Here is a 13,349-nt window from a genome sequence, read left to right on the forward strand (position 1 = left end):
TCATTCCAAGTAATGTTTCCAAACCTGGTGAAGTTCTCTGCTATAACCCTGAGCCTTCCTCTGACTAATGCCTGGCCAGAAAGAGGCACAAGTACATTGAAGAGGGTAAAGGCAAGGCTTTGCAGTTTATTGAAAGACAACATGCTTGACTCCTTGGCCTTTGTTAATGGCCCCTGGCCAAGTATTTACATGTTACAGGTGAACTCTTGAGTGTTACACCTGCTTCAAAACTTAATGACAGCCCTGATAAGAGAACAAAAGCTACATATCCAAAGGACATTCACAAATTTCTATTGTAACTCTGTAATGCTGAAACCACTGAAGAAATTTGAAACTACTCTTAACCAGGCAACCATCACATATAAACCGGAATCGCCACTTTAATCTTGCAATAAGATTATATTATACAAACCGAGAGGTTGCCAACATCAGTTATAGTGCATTTATATAACTTAACAACCAATTGCACTATGCTTATGATAAACTTATTGCCATCCGCAGATCTGCTTGTTGCTGTTGTCAAATTCAATGATAAATATCGGTTCCAATATCTCCTGTAACTATGTCTGTGCATGCTGAGAATTCAATAAAAGAAAGGCAACAGCTACCACTTAAACTTGCATGGGCATTGACTATTCATAAGAACCAAGGATTAACTTTCCTTATTTTAAAGTCGTGTTTGATCAATTTTTCATTGGGATTGGTGTCAATATGTAATATTGCTCTTATGACATTACAATAATGTTTGTGTTTCTTTCAATTATTAATGCAACACAGACAATAGTATCCCCATAAAAAACTACTCAAGTTTTGATACTGAGTACTGTTATAAAGATAATTCAATCTCAGGTTATCAGACCACTGAATAACTTCTGTTGGACAATTCAGACCGAAGCTGACAAAATATTCAATCACATCAGGCTTGATATTCATCAACATTAATCACATATTAACCCTTTTTTTGAATTGATTCTTTTTTTGATCTCTTGTCAAAAAAACCACTGTAATTATTGATTCCGAAGTATTTTATCCAGTTAAAGATATCAAAGTTTAATACTGCAGTGTCAACAAATTCGGCGCATCATGGCAACCTGGAATCGACAAATCCTTTTCAATTTCCAATGGACCCAGGGAAATAAAATTGATAAAGCAGCCTGCCAACAAAGACTTGCAAACAGGGCTTCAGTTTCTTCAACCAAACACATCCACCCCATCTAGCTGGACACATCCACAAAAGACACAAAAGTTATGCTGAAAACTTTTGAACAAAACACTCCTGAGTGCAAAAGTGGCAACTGCTTTCATTTGTTTTACCACTGTAAAGAAAAGAAGTGCACGCTGAATGAGCCAGTTTTCACAAGCTCCTTAAAAGGTGTGGCTTGACCGTTATGTTTAGAGTTAACGCGTTACAGCAAACAGCGGAAATGAGTCTATTTGCCATTTCTGAGTAAGTGCAAGCAGTTTTGTGTTATCAACAAACATAAACCCACAAACAAAAAATTATCTTACCTAAATGAAGACAAGTTAGTAAAAGAAAGTTTAAAACTAGTCTTTCGAAAGAAAACTACACGAAAACTAGTCTTTCGTATCCAGAAATACTCAAGAAAATCCACCCATTCCAACACCGTTGTTCAATTAAAATGACTACCATATTGTCTATGATGAATCTACCGGCATCTGGTGGCTTGTTTATGTCAAAAATGAAGGGATGTCCAGTGTTCCCTGCTGTTCCCACAATACAACAAATCCTGCCAATGGCGATTGTACTTGCCACTCTAAGCCATGTGTTCATAACATTACGCAAGCTATGCTAAATGCAAACAGAGCAATGCACAACGCAATTAACAAGGAGCCCCTGCAAGGAACGTCCCCATTTCAAAAGGAGGTGCAGGAACGTGATGCACTGAGAAATGAAGTCCTTGTGAAAGTCTTTCCTAAGTTATACTGATTGGGCAAAGAAGAAGTTGCTAACAAAAAAGCAACACCCCTAACGTAATTATTAGAAAGTCAAACCAAGAAGCATATGAAGAGCGCAAAGAAAACAGTTCCAAGTCGCTGGCTTTCCTTTCACGAGTCTGCATATGTTCATTTTGGACTTCTATATGGGCAAGTGTGTTCCAGAAATGTTCTGTTTGTAAGATATTTTAAAAGTTCCTCACAAACTGTTGATAAATACTCAACTTACTGCAGTAGTGTTTCCAAAAGAAATTCATTTTTGTGACAATCATGATGGGCAGTTTTCCTCAATTTGATGATGATCAACGTGATATTGCCCCACCAAAAGTTAACACTAAAAATAAAATTGACATAATAGTTAAGAAAATGTGTCCTTGTCTACTGCTATAATTATTTTCTATAACCGCCACAAAAGGGAAGCTGGTCGCTGTCCCCAAAAAGATGAGAACATATTCAAAAGTGTCTCCTTTAATTCTTGTTACCATCGCTACACATGCATTTCTTGCCTGTCAACCAACTGCAATAATGATACTTTTGTTTTCACCTTCATTTCACTAAAAAGATTTCCAGTTCAGAGAAACGAATTCAACAACACTTGAACTGCCGAAAAAACTTTTAACAGACAAATTCGTATCCTTTTTCAAATTTTCAGTACGAGATTTCTTTATTAGAGCACTTTAAATTTGCCAAATTTCAATCTCCATATTGAAATCAAAGAAATTCTCATCTAAAGAGGCGGTGCATCATAGTTTACATTAATGGTTCCACTAAGAAATCCACCCTTGCTTGGATGTTTATCAGGTATCCCAAACCATCTCCTACTCTTTCCAGCTCAAATTACAACATGGCGTGCTGAAATTAGAGTTAGGTGTCCTACGGCGAGCTCATCGAGAGCAGAAGTCTTGCGTGGAACAAAAGCCAAACTAAACCCTGAGCACCACTGACCTTCTTCATATTTGAATCACGGAAGAGTTGCCCCTTTCGGGTGGAGACACCCCCTGAGAGTTGTACAACCAACGCAGTAGCCTGAGTAAACCAAATGAATGAAAAATTAAGTTAAATCCAGGGGAAATGGACTTGGTTTTGGTGAGGTCGAGTCATCAAGTTTCTACATATTGCTTGTAAAATTCACAGATCTAATATTTTTTCCTCAAATTGTCAAAATTTACAGCCAATTAATTTTGTTTCAGTGCTCGAGAAATATTGTGGTAAAATAGAAATAGCAGCAATGGGGAGAAAACACTTTTCTACTATTATCCTTATCATCATCATTATCACTATTATCGTTGACAACCATCGTGGAATCTTGCCTAGCAACATCACTGTGGCAGCACTCATTTCAAACCAGGGAATTTGAAGTGTGTCTCGCGGTGACTGAGAGGAACGATAGTTAATAGATAATTACTGAGGTTCGCAGCATTATTGGGTATAATGCAGGCAGTATGGTATTATAATAAAGCTATGGGGAGGGAAACGTTAGGGAACGTAGTTAAGAATATTATGCGAAGAGCAGGTTTTGAGGGGCACTTTACAAATCATTCCCTTCGACGAAGTTGCGCCACACGATTGTACGAAGGTGGTGCGCCAGAACAAGTTATTGTAGAAACCACTGGTCACCGATCATGTGATGGAGTTAGGGAGTATAAGTGTACCTCACCAACACTTAAAAGGAAAGCAAGTGAAATCTTGCAGGGAGCGACTCCTAAGAGGGCAGAAATAGACGTCAAGGAAAAAAATGAAAAACTGTTTAACAATGATGTTGAGCAAAAATATGATGGACAAAGGGAAGAAACAGGGTTACAGGGGTTAAGCGAAAAGGTTTTAGACGAAAACCAGAGCGAAGATTATAATCAGTCAGTTGCAATTAGTACTCACAGTACGAAAATTGTTATTTCTTACAAGTGAGAAAGACTGTCATTGTCAGATGTGCCCTAAATAAACTGTAAAATGTTTTCGTCTGTACGTCTCCTGGAATGGTACTTCTCATGGTGTATTCATTTACTTTTTAACTTCAGATCTTCATCATAAATTATGCGCGGACATTCGCGAATTTTCAAAAATTACCGAGTGGAAAAGTAACGAAGTAAATACCACAGTCATGCAGCAATATTAAAAATATTGCTGGAAGCAGGCTGCATTATTAAAAATATTGCAGTGCAGCCAGCCCACTGCAATATTGAACGTTTTAGCGCGTTTAGGATTACCCCTGATAATTTCCCTGCTACCAAAAAGGACCGCCACCGTTTTCCTCAGACAGTTGGACTTGACTGAATAATGCTGTTATAATGCTGCTGATATAATGCTGAGAGAGAACAATAGGATTTTATGAGGGTCAGTAATTAATGAATATCAATAATAAAGCACTGAGATGAAAACATGTTTTGACACTTTTTTCCTTGAAAAACACTCCTCGATCTAGCATGGAGGAGTCTAAGAATAGTTTTCCAAAACTATCCCAAGTTTGATTTTTCTTTAGGCCTAGCAGAGTTATATAACCTATACCACCGAAGGTTATATGGGTTAATGGATGAGGATCTTAAAATGATCTCTTCCACGAAAGACCTTGGCATCACTGTCTCGAAGGACCAGAAAGTGGACTTCAAAGATTGCTCACCTGGTTGTAAAATCTACTAGAATGCTATTATTCCTAAAAAGGAACAATTCGGGTGACCTCAATAGGGAGTCTCTGAAGGGTGCGTTCGAATGACACTATTCCGGAATAAGAATAATAGGAATAAACCCGAACAACCGTTCGATTGAGACGCTATTCCAATACCGGAATACATGGAATGTATTCCAAACATTCTGCTCCAGAGAGCAGAATACTTGGAATAATCCGGAATAATGACGTCATGCTTCGCGGTTTTTTTCAAATCAGCAAACAAAATGGCTTCCGCTGCGTGCGAGCAAAACGAAATTTTACTCAAAAAAGGATACTCCTGGAGTCGGGAAGAGACCCTTCTCCTCATTTCCTTGTACGAAGAAAAGAAAGAGATGTTCCAAAATGTTAACTAAAAGAAGAAACAAGTCTGGGAAGTGATTGCGGCGATAATGCAAGTGGAGAGTGTCGAAATATTTCGCCAAGGGCTGACCAGTGCGAAGGCAAATGGAAAGCTCTCACCCTTGGCTTTCGCAAATGCAAAGATCATAACAGTCAAACTGGCAACGAAAGAAGAGAATGTCCATTTTACAAGGAGCTATCGGAAGTGTATGGCTACCGGCCTAATGATAGGCCATATGTCACGGCAAGCAGCTCAGGGCAAGGCGACTCCTTAAGGTGTCCTGAGAACGATTCCGCGAAGTCAGAGAAGTCAAGCGACCATGATGTCAAGGAAAGAACACCTGAAACAAGCACAGCTACGAAGAAACGTAAGACAGTGGCAAGCAGCTCTACGACGCCCAAGAAACCTCGGTTGGGCTCTGGTGGACGAAACGAATGTCTTGCATGGTTTAAGGACTATGCAGAGCAGAAACGTGTCGAGCAGGAGGCTCAGCGAGAAAAGGCTGAAAAACACCACATAGATAAAATGGAGCTGCTCTTTGGCATCTTGGGTGTCCTACAGGATTTAAACAAGTGAATTCCAGCTCTTGAAACTGGCTTTTACTTTGCCCGTCAATTTTTGAACAACATATTACTGCATATGGACTATAAAGTTGCAAATGTTCAACAAGTTACTTTTATCTGCCGAAATCTTTTAACAGACATTTTAAAGTATTATTTCAAAACCAAGGATATTTATCATATGTTATTTATATATTTGAAGTGAAACAGTTTATAAAGTTCATGTTAATGCAAGATATAAAATGATTCTATACTACTTATTATTAAAAGACAATTTTTAAAATTTGTGGCAGATGTTATTGAGTATTTCATAGAAAGGGAATGGCTTTATCTGATGTGCTGGGTAATTACAACATACTCTGAAAATTCTGCATAACACAGTTATAAATTTTGTTTAGAAATGCTGCTAGCTGACAGACTACATGTTGATCATGATTCGTATAAACATTCAAGTAACAAGTAATGTTACTACATGTGCCCATTCTGATGAAAGATATTGTTCCCTTCATTGTCATATTATGGTGCAGGGCAGTTTGAATAAGTGAATGTTATTTTCCAGAAAATGGAGACAAGTAATGGGGGGGCGGTAAAGCGTGTAACCAATCAGAATGGAGTATTTGTGTCACGTGGTACAAATGGACTGATCAGAAGGCCGGATTATGACATTCCATTCTGATGACGTCACAAGGACTGAGTAGGTGACTGGGCACTAATTTTTAACGCGGGCGCGTCTGTGGGGGCATGCGGTGATGTGATAGAGGGATAGATAGGTCATGTAAAAATCATTGAGAGAGAAAGAGTGGTTAAAACCGGTTTGCAAACGAACGAGCGCGTGGTGTGTTTTGACGTTTTTACCTGCGATGACAAACAAATATTTCATTATATGTTGTTTGCTTTTTCCGTTTATTTCTTTTATGATATTGTTGGCGGTGTGTCAACACTACCATCGAGGGATTTTTTCGGACGAGTGGGTAGAAGAATGCTGTAGGAAGGAAGTTGGAAATGCGACGGCGACGGCGAAGGAGGTAAGAATATATTTTTTTTACACGTGTTGTGTTGACGCGAAGAGATGAGCGCGGTTCTTTTTGGTTTTACGGTGAGAAGATAAGTGTTTTACGAGATGAAAAATTGTTTTGTTTTTTTTTTTAGTGAACGAAGTGGTCGATGACACGATGTTAACAGTGATCGTGGTGCCGGAAGATGAAAATATTCCGTGCATGACATTTAAGAGCGAAGAGGTAAGAAAATTTTGTTGTTTTGAACCAAGGGAACCAAGTCGCCGAAGTCTTCTTGGATTTTAGTAGGGCTTTAGACAAAGCGTCTCGTGTTGTCTTACTACACAAGTTTTATAACTTTGCTATTTAACTCTGGTTGCCTTCTGAACTGGTGCAGGGACTACTTAATGAATCGTGAGCAAAAGGCAATAATAGATGAAGCAAGTTCTGACTGGCATACTATCTCCTCAGGGGTACCCCAGGGATCCATCTTAGGCCCCTTCTTTTTCGTGATATTTATTATCGATCTGCCTGATGCTGTTTCGTCTTGGAATATGGTGGCACTCTATGCAGATGACTCTCAAACCTCAAGGGTTATCCAACGTCGATACAATTATGAATCATTTCAGGAAGATCTCAATGATCTAGCCTACTTTATCTCATTAGCAACTGTATAGAGAAAACCAAGGAAAAAATTCAATAGAAACTGAAAACTGCGTTCCGCACATTGCTAACGCCTGTCTTACTGGATGATCCCGCTTTGACAGGTAAAGTATTCGTGGTGGCATCACCATCAGGATAGTTTTCAACTCCTACCTCTCTCTGAGTCTGTTGACCCGTCATCTGATTTCCTGAAGTGAGCTGCATACTCCTCCGGAGATATACCAAAATTGGCTAAGGCTTCCGTATTTCCAGCTGTATGAGTAACTTTATAGAAAAAATTCAGTTCTTCGTACTTGCTAAAAGGTACCAAGGCTGGTTTCTTGTGAGTGAATCATTTGGCTCTTAACAGTGTCTCCATCTGGCCTAGTTCAGGAGCTAAACTTCCTGTATATTCGTTTGGGTGCGACAAATGTACCAGGATACTTTAAAAATGGCTTCCTGAATTGTTTAGTACTTACCACATTTCTCGCTTTTAACTCACGTATTGCAGCACTCTATGTCACAGTGTGAAGAGAATGTAAAAGATCCATGACTTTCATTACTTGTAAATAGAATCGGATACGTATCAGCTACTATTGAGTACTGCGGTACACAGTAAAGGCTAAATCAGAAGTCTTAGACATTATGCGCCTTTTTTACCATTTCCAATGCACTTTATCCCCCCCCCCTCCCCCCGTATCCCAGAGAACACTTTTAGAGAAGGGTAAAGCACAAAAAATAGAAACACGAAAAATGGACCTAGGGGACGGAGAAGAAGACATTTATAGGTTTTTTTTTTTCCCCCAAATTTTCCTTTTCTTTTCTCCTCTAGAAAACGTCTCGTAAACTGCACCTGCTTTGGAGAACCAGGCACAAGAGATTCACAGGATGAAGGAGACCAAAATTGCCCATACTGTCAATGTCAGAAACAGGAGGAAATAGAGCCAATGTCAGAGGCTGATGTCAAAATATGACTTGTGCTATTTGCATGCTGATGAATAAGCTTGAAAAACGCACAATTACTGCACCTGGCTTTAAATGCAATGAATGCCTCACTGCCATGTTATAATTGGCACCCAAATTGCTTTTGTTACTTTAATCTAATTTATGTTTGATTTATTAGTTTGATTATGTTATGTATTTACTTTATTAGTATATAGTTTTAATTATTTCTTTATTCTGAAAATCCTATTTGTTATACAAATAGGAATTGAGTTTTGCTGCCCTACTGTCTGCAGTGTCATACTGCCTTCCTAAGCTTGATGACATCTTGAGAAGGAAAGATGACACACTTGTGACCCTTGGTGATGACCTAGCAGAGAATGGAAATTTTGACTCGGCTGGAGTACAAATCACTGAAGCAAGTACCACCTTCCATAGTGGTTTCATACAATTGATGTGAAAACACAAAGAGGCACAAGTGCATTGAAGAGCAGGCGGCGTGCTCACTCTGATTGCGTTGCATCATGGTCGTAAAACGAAAAGCGAGTCCCTTACATCCTGTTGCGGTCGAGTGAACATCTCTGGTGGCAGCTAGATAGCGCGAATAAACGTGGAATGTAATGAGGATTCATTGCCTGTTGCCATTCCTTCGAAAGTTAAAAAGCGTTGGCAGGCCTGCGCGACTCCCGTTATTCCTCCGTGAAAAATTCGTTGTTAGGAGGCAACTAAAGAGATTAAAAAAGAATCGAAACTGCAGCCTTGGCCAAGAATCTATTCATTTGGCAGCAGTTACACTCACAGCCGATGGCTTTGTGAATAATATCAAATTCGCGAGTTATTTAACAGGGAATCAACCCTTGACATGCAAACTCATTACAAAGAGACAGCTACCTTTTTATACACGAATTATTTATCATGTCATACACTTAAAAGCGTAAATACGGGATTCGCCCAAGGAAAAGCGTTACGCCTTCTAAGACCAAATTCGTCACGCTCAACGTTTGATTAAAAAATATACAGATTTTCAATTAAGCTTAAAAGAATAGAGAATACTTAAAATAAGGTTTTGAAGACCGTATCTCTGGAGTTATCTTCTGCGGGAGAGACAGTATACTTGAAAACAAAGAAAAATAGCGCGCACACGCGAAAATATTACCTTTTGTAACACAATTTCATTCGGCTTTACCAAACCTCAAGAACATACAGACAGGGAAATTACACCTTAAAATAATCCTTATTATCACATTGCAAAGGAAAGTCATTAAAAGATATCTTAATAACAGCTAAGTTTTCAGGTCAGAAGATTTAAAAGTGCAAGCGAAAGGCAGGAATCTCACAAGCCTATCAACACCTTTTCAGGATCGACTGCATTTTGCTTTCCGGCTTACCCGGCGTGTCGCCGTGTGCATTGTAGAGTTATTCAGTGGTCAAGTGACTTCTTTCATTGCTCTAATTTAACTGCCCTTCATTCAATGATCAAGATAGTGGATTTACCATACAACACTCGCGATTAGTTAATTTGCTTCTACTTAGGAAAGTAGATCTACGACGCCATTGAGTATACAATAGAAACACTGTGTAACGCAACAATAGGCCTTTTCTTGGTCATAATCGTTCTCAAACACTAGCATCTAAAATGCGCAAAACACATGTAATGTTGGAGAGCGTTTAGTCAGAGCTGTTGAAGAAGGATCAAAGCGACCTTCCACATCTTTGAAAGGCTCAAAACTACGACGTACATCAAATTTGACCTTCTCGTAAACCAGTCTCAAATTACATACTACAAAACAGTGATTGCGTTTGTCCTTGAGAACCATAGAATACGCGACAAATACGTACAAAAATTACTTTTACATATTCAGAATAAATCAGGTTATATTTACCTATGGTGAAAAGAAAAAGCAGCGGCCTAACTTTTACGGAATGTTCAGTCAAAATGTCGCTTTCACCGCCATATTGAAAATGAAGCTACCATGATGCAACGTAATCGGAGTGTGCACACCGCCTGATTGAAGAGGGTATAGGCAAGGCTTTGCAGTTCATTGAAAGACAACATGTTCACTCCTTGGCCTTTGTTCATGGCCTCGGGCCAAGTATTTACATGTTACAGACGAACTCTTGAGTGTTACACCTTCTTCAAAATCTAACGACAGCCCTGTCTCTTAATCAGAGGGCAAAAGGATCACACCCAAAGGACATTCAGAAATTTGGTACTGGAACTCCTTAATGCAGAAACCACTGAAGAAATTTGAAACTACTCTTAACCAGGCAACCATCACATATAAATCATAATCGCCACTGAAATGATGCAAGGATTAACTTTGCATATTTTGAAGTATTGTTTGATCAATTTTTCATTGGGATTGGTGTTCGTATGTGAAAATGGTTTTATGACATTACAATAATATTGTTTCCTTCATTTATTGATGTAACACGGACAATAGGATCCACATAAAACACTCCTCAAGTTTTGATACTGAGTACTATTTTAAAAGATGATTCAATCTCAGGTTATCGAACCATTGAATAACTTCTGTTGGACAGTTCAGACCGAAGTGGACAAAATATTCAATCACATCAGACTTAATCACATTATAACCTTTTTTGGAATTGATTCTTCATTTGATCTCTTGTAAAAACACCTCTGTAATTATTAATTCCGAAGTATTTTATACAGTTAAAGATATGAAAGTTTGATACTGCAGTGTTAACAAAATCGGCGCAGGCAACCTGGAATCGACAAATTCTTTTAGAGTTCCAACGGACCCAATTTTTCATTGGGATTGGTGGTTCATCAAGGTTCTACATATTCCTCGGAAGATTCACAGATCTAATCTTGTTTGGGCAAATTGTAAGAATTAAATTGCTGCCCTTCAAAATTTACAGCCCATTAATTTGGTTTCAATGTTCGCGAAATATTATTTTACTATTATCCTTATCATCATCAATATCATTATCATCCTTCACAGCCATCGTGGAATCTTGCCTGGCAAAATCACCGTGACAGCATGCATTTCAAACCAGGCAATTCGAAATGTGTCCCCAAATGACTGAGAGAAACATTACAGCACTGTAATGAAAACATGTTTTAACAATTTTTTTCTTAAGAGAACTCGTGGATGTAGCACGGTTATAGTGTTCCATTGTATTCCATGTCCTGAACACTAGCCCCTCATGAGAACAAACCACTTTTTACAAGAGGTAATCAGAGGCACTGCACTGAAAACATAAGATGTAATAACCGTGGTGAATTACTGGGAAGTCTCAGAATAGTTTTCCAAAACTGTCCCAGATTTGATTTCTCTTTGCGTCTACCCGAGTTATATAACCTATATCACCGACAGATTATATAGGTTAATGGATGAGGATCTTAGAATTATCTCTTCCCCGAAAGACCTTGGCATCACTGTCTTGAAGGACTTGAAGTGGACTGCACAGATTTCTCACGTGGTTACAAAATCTGATAGAATGCTGGGATTCCTAAAAAGGAACTACTCGGGTGACCTCAATAAGGAGTCTCTGAAGCTGCTTCAGTTAGTTCCTTTTCAGAAAAAGTTAAAATCGTTTTTTTATAACAGACTAAGCTCAGTGTTCCATCATGAACACACTCCTTCTTATAAGTTAGTTTGTCCGAAGTGCCACCATGCCAATACTGCTACACTTTGTTCTTGTTAATTTCTAATTTTTTTTTTCCATTATTATTTTCATTGGGTTTCCGGGGAACGGGTTGTCAATTTTTAAGGAGAATGGTTAGGTTGTAAGTTTACACAGCAGGGAACCTAAGGTTCAATTGTATGTCCTCCTCCCTCTGGGTGAATTTTATAAATAAAAAAAAAATAAGTTATCAGTTTTACCTTTGACATTGACTCTCCTGCAAGAGACATAGCTGCTTTCGTTCACTTACCTGGAATGCTACAGACAATATTCACAGATTCATAGGATGAAGGAAACCAAAATTACCCATACTATCAATGTCAGAAAGCCGGAGGAAATATAGCCAATTTGTCAGAAGCAAATGTCACAATGCATCCTGTGCTGATTGCATGCTGATGAATAAGCTCAACCAATGCACAATTCACTGGACTTGGCTTTAAATGCAATGAACGCCTGACTGCCATGTTAGAAATGGCACCCTTAATTACAGAATGTTTAAACACTGGAGACATCCCTGAAGATGGGAGGATTCAGCTTTCTAGGGCCTTTAAAGGCATACTGAATCGCTTTTCTTATTTTTATCTAATTCACTTATTTAATTATTTGGTTTGATTAGGTTATCTATTCACTGGTTAATTAGCTGATTTAATTATTAGTATATAGTTTTAATTATTTCTTTATTCTGAGGAGCCCATTTGAGACAAATGAAGTATGTAGGTATGTACTAAGTTATAACTCATCCAGACGTTAACATGTTGAAAACACTGGCATGCTAATACACACAAGAGATTCACAGCATGAAGGAGACCAAAATTGCCCATACTGTCATTGTCAGGAGACCAGAGGATATCAAGCCAATGTGAGAAGCAAACTTCGCAATACAACCTGCAGGGCTAAAAATTAACTCCAGTGCTTGGTGGCCAGTCAGGCCAGTTTCCTTGAATTCTTAATGGCCCATCCCAAAATGAAGTAGCCCTCGATTTCCTCTAGTTTAAAATGGAAAACTTGAATAAACGTCCCATGGCTTTTAACGGAGCGTTAACTAAAAGGAAAGAACACAAAAAGGCAATGCCCCCAGTAATGAGACATTTTTCTTTAAAATTTTGGCCATTCATCTAGCGCTATAAAGTTATTAGAGGCGTTGGGTGTTTTTATTTATTTTTAAGTAAATAAAGTAAACTGGAAGAATTTATTTGCACTTGTTATAAAAATCATTGTAGAAGTAAATTTTAGTACTTTCGGAGACATCTTCCTTACTTTATACTTTTTTTGGCGGTGGCGGCTCACAACCGGGGAGGAATCTCCACATTTTTGTCCCAAATCTACATTCAACTCTCGGTGTAAAGTCTGTTCTCAAAGCGAAAACGTGCGCTACGAAACCATCCCGCACGGAACCCTGGGTAAGTCCTTAGTCACGTGGCAATCACAAAATCGATATGGCGTGAAATCACTGATAAAACTGCTCGGAATTTCCACTTCAGAACTAAAAGTCACTAAAATGGATGATCTTAGAGTCCAGGCAAAGAAACGAAGGATAGTCCAATTAAACTACACATTCAGTTTGATTTTTAACTTTCTATTTCGCAAAATTTACATTG

Source organism: Pocillopora verrucosa, chromosome 10 (assembly GCF_036669915.1).
Source record: "Pocillopora verrucosa isolate sample1 chromosome 10, ASM3666991v2, whole genome shotgun sequence".
NCBI classification, from domain to species: Eukaryota; Metazoa; Cnidaria; class Anthozoa; order Scleractinia; family Pocilloporidae; genus Pocillopora; species Pocillopora verrucosa.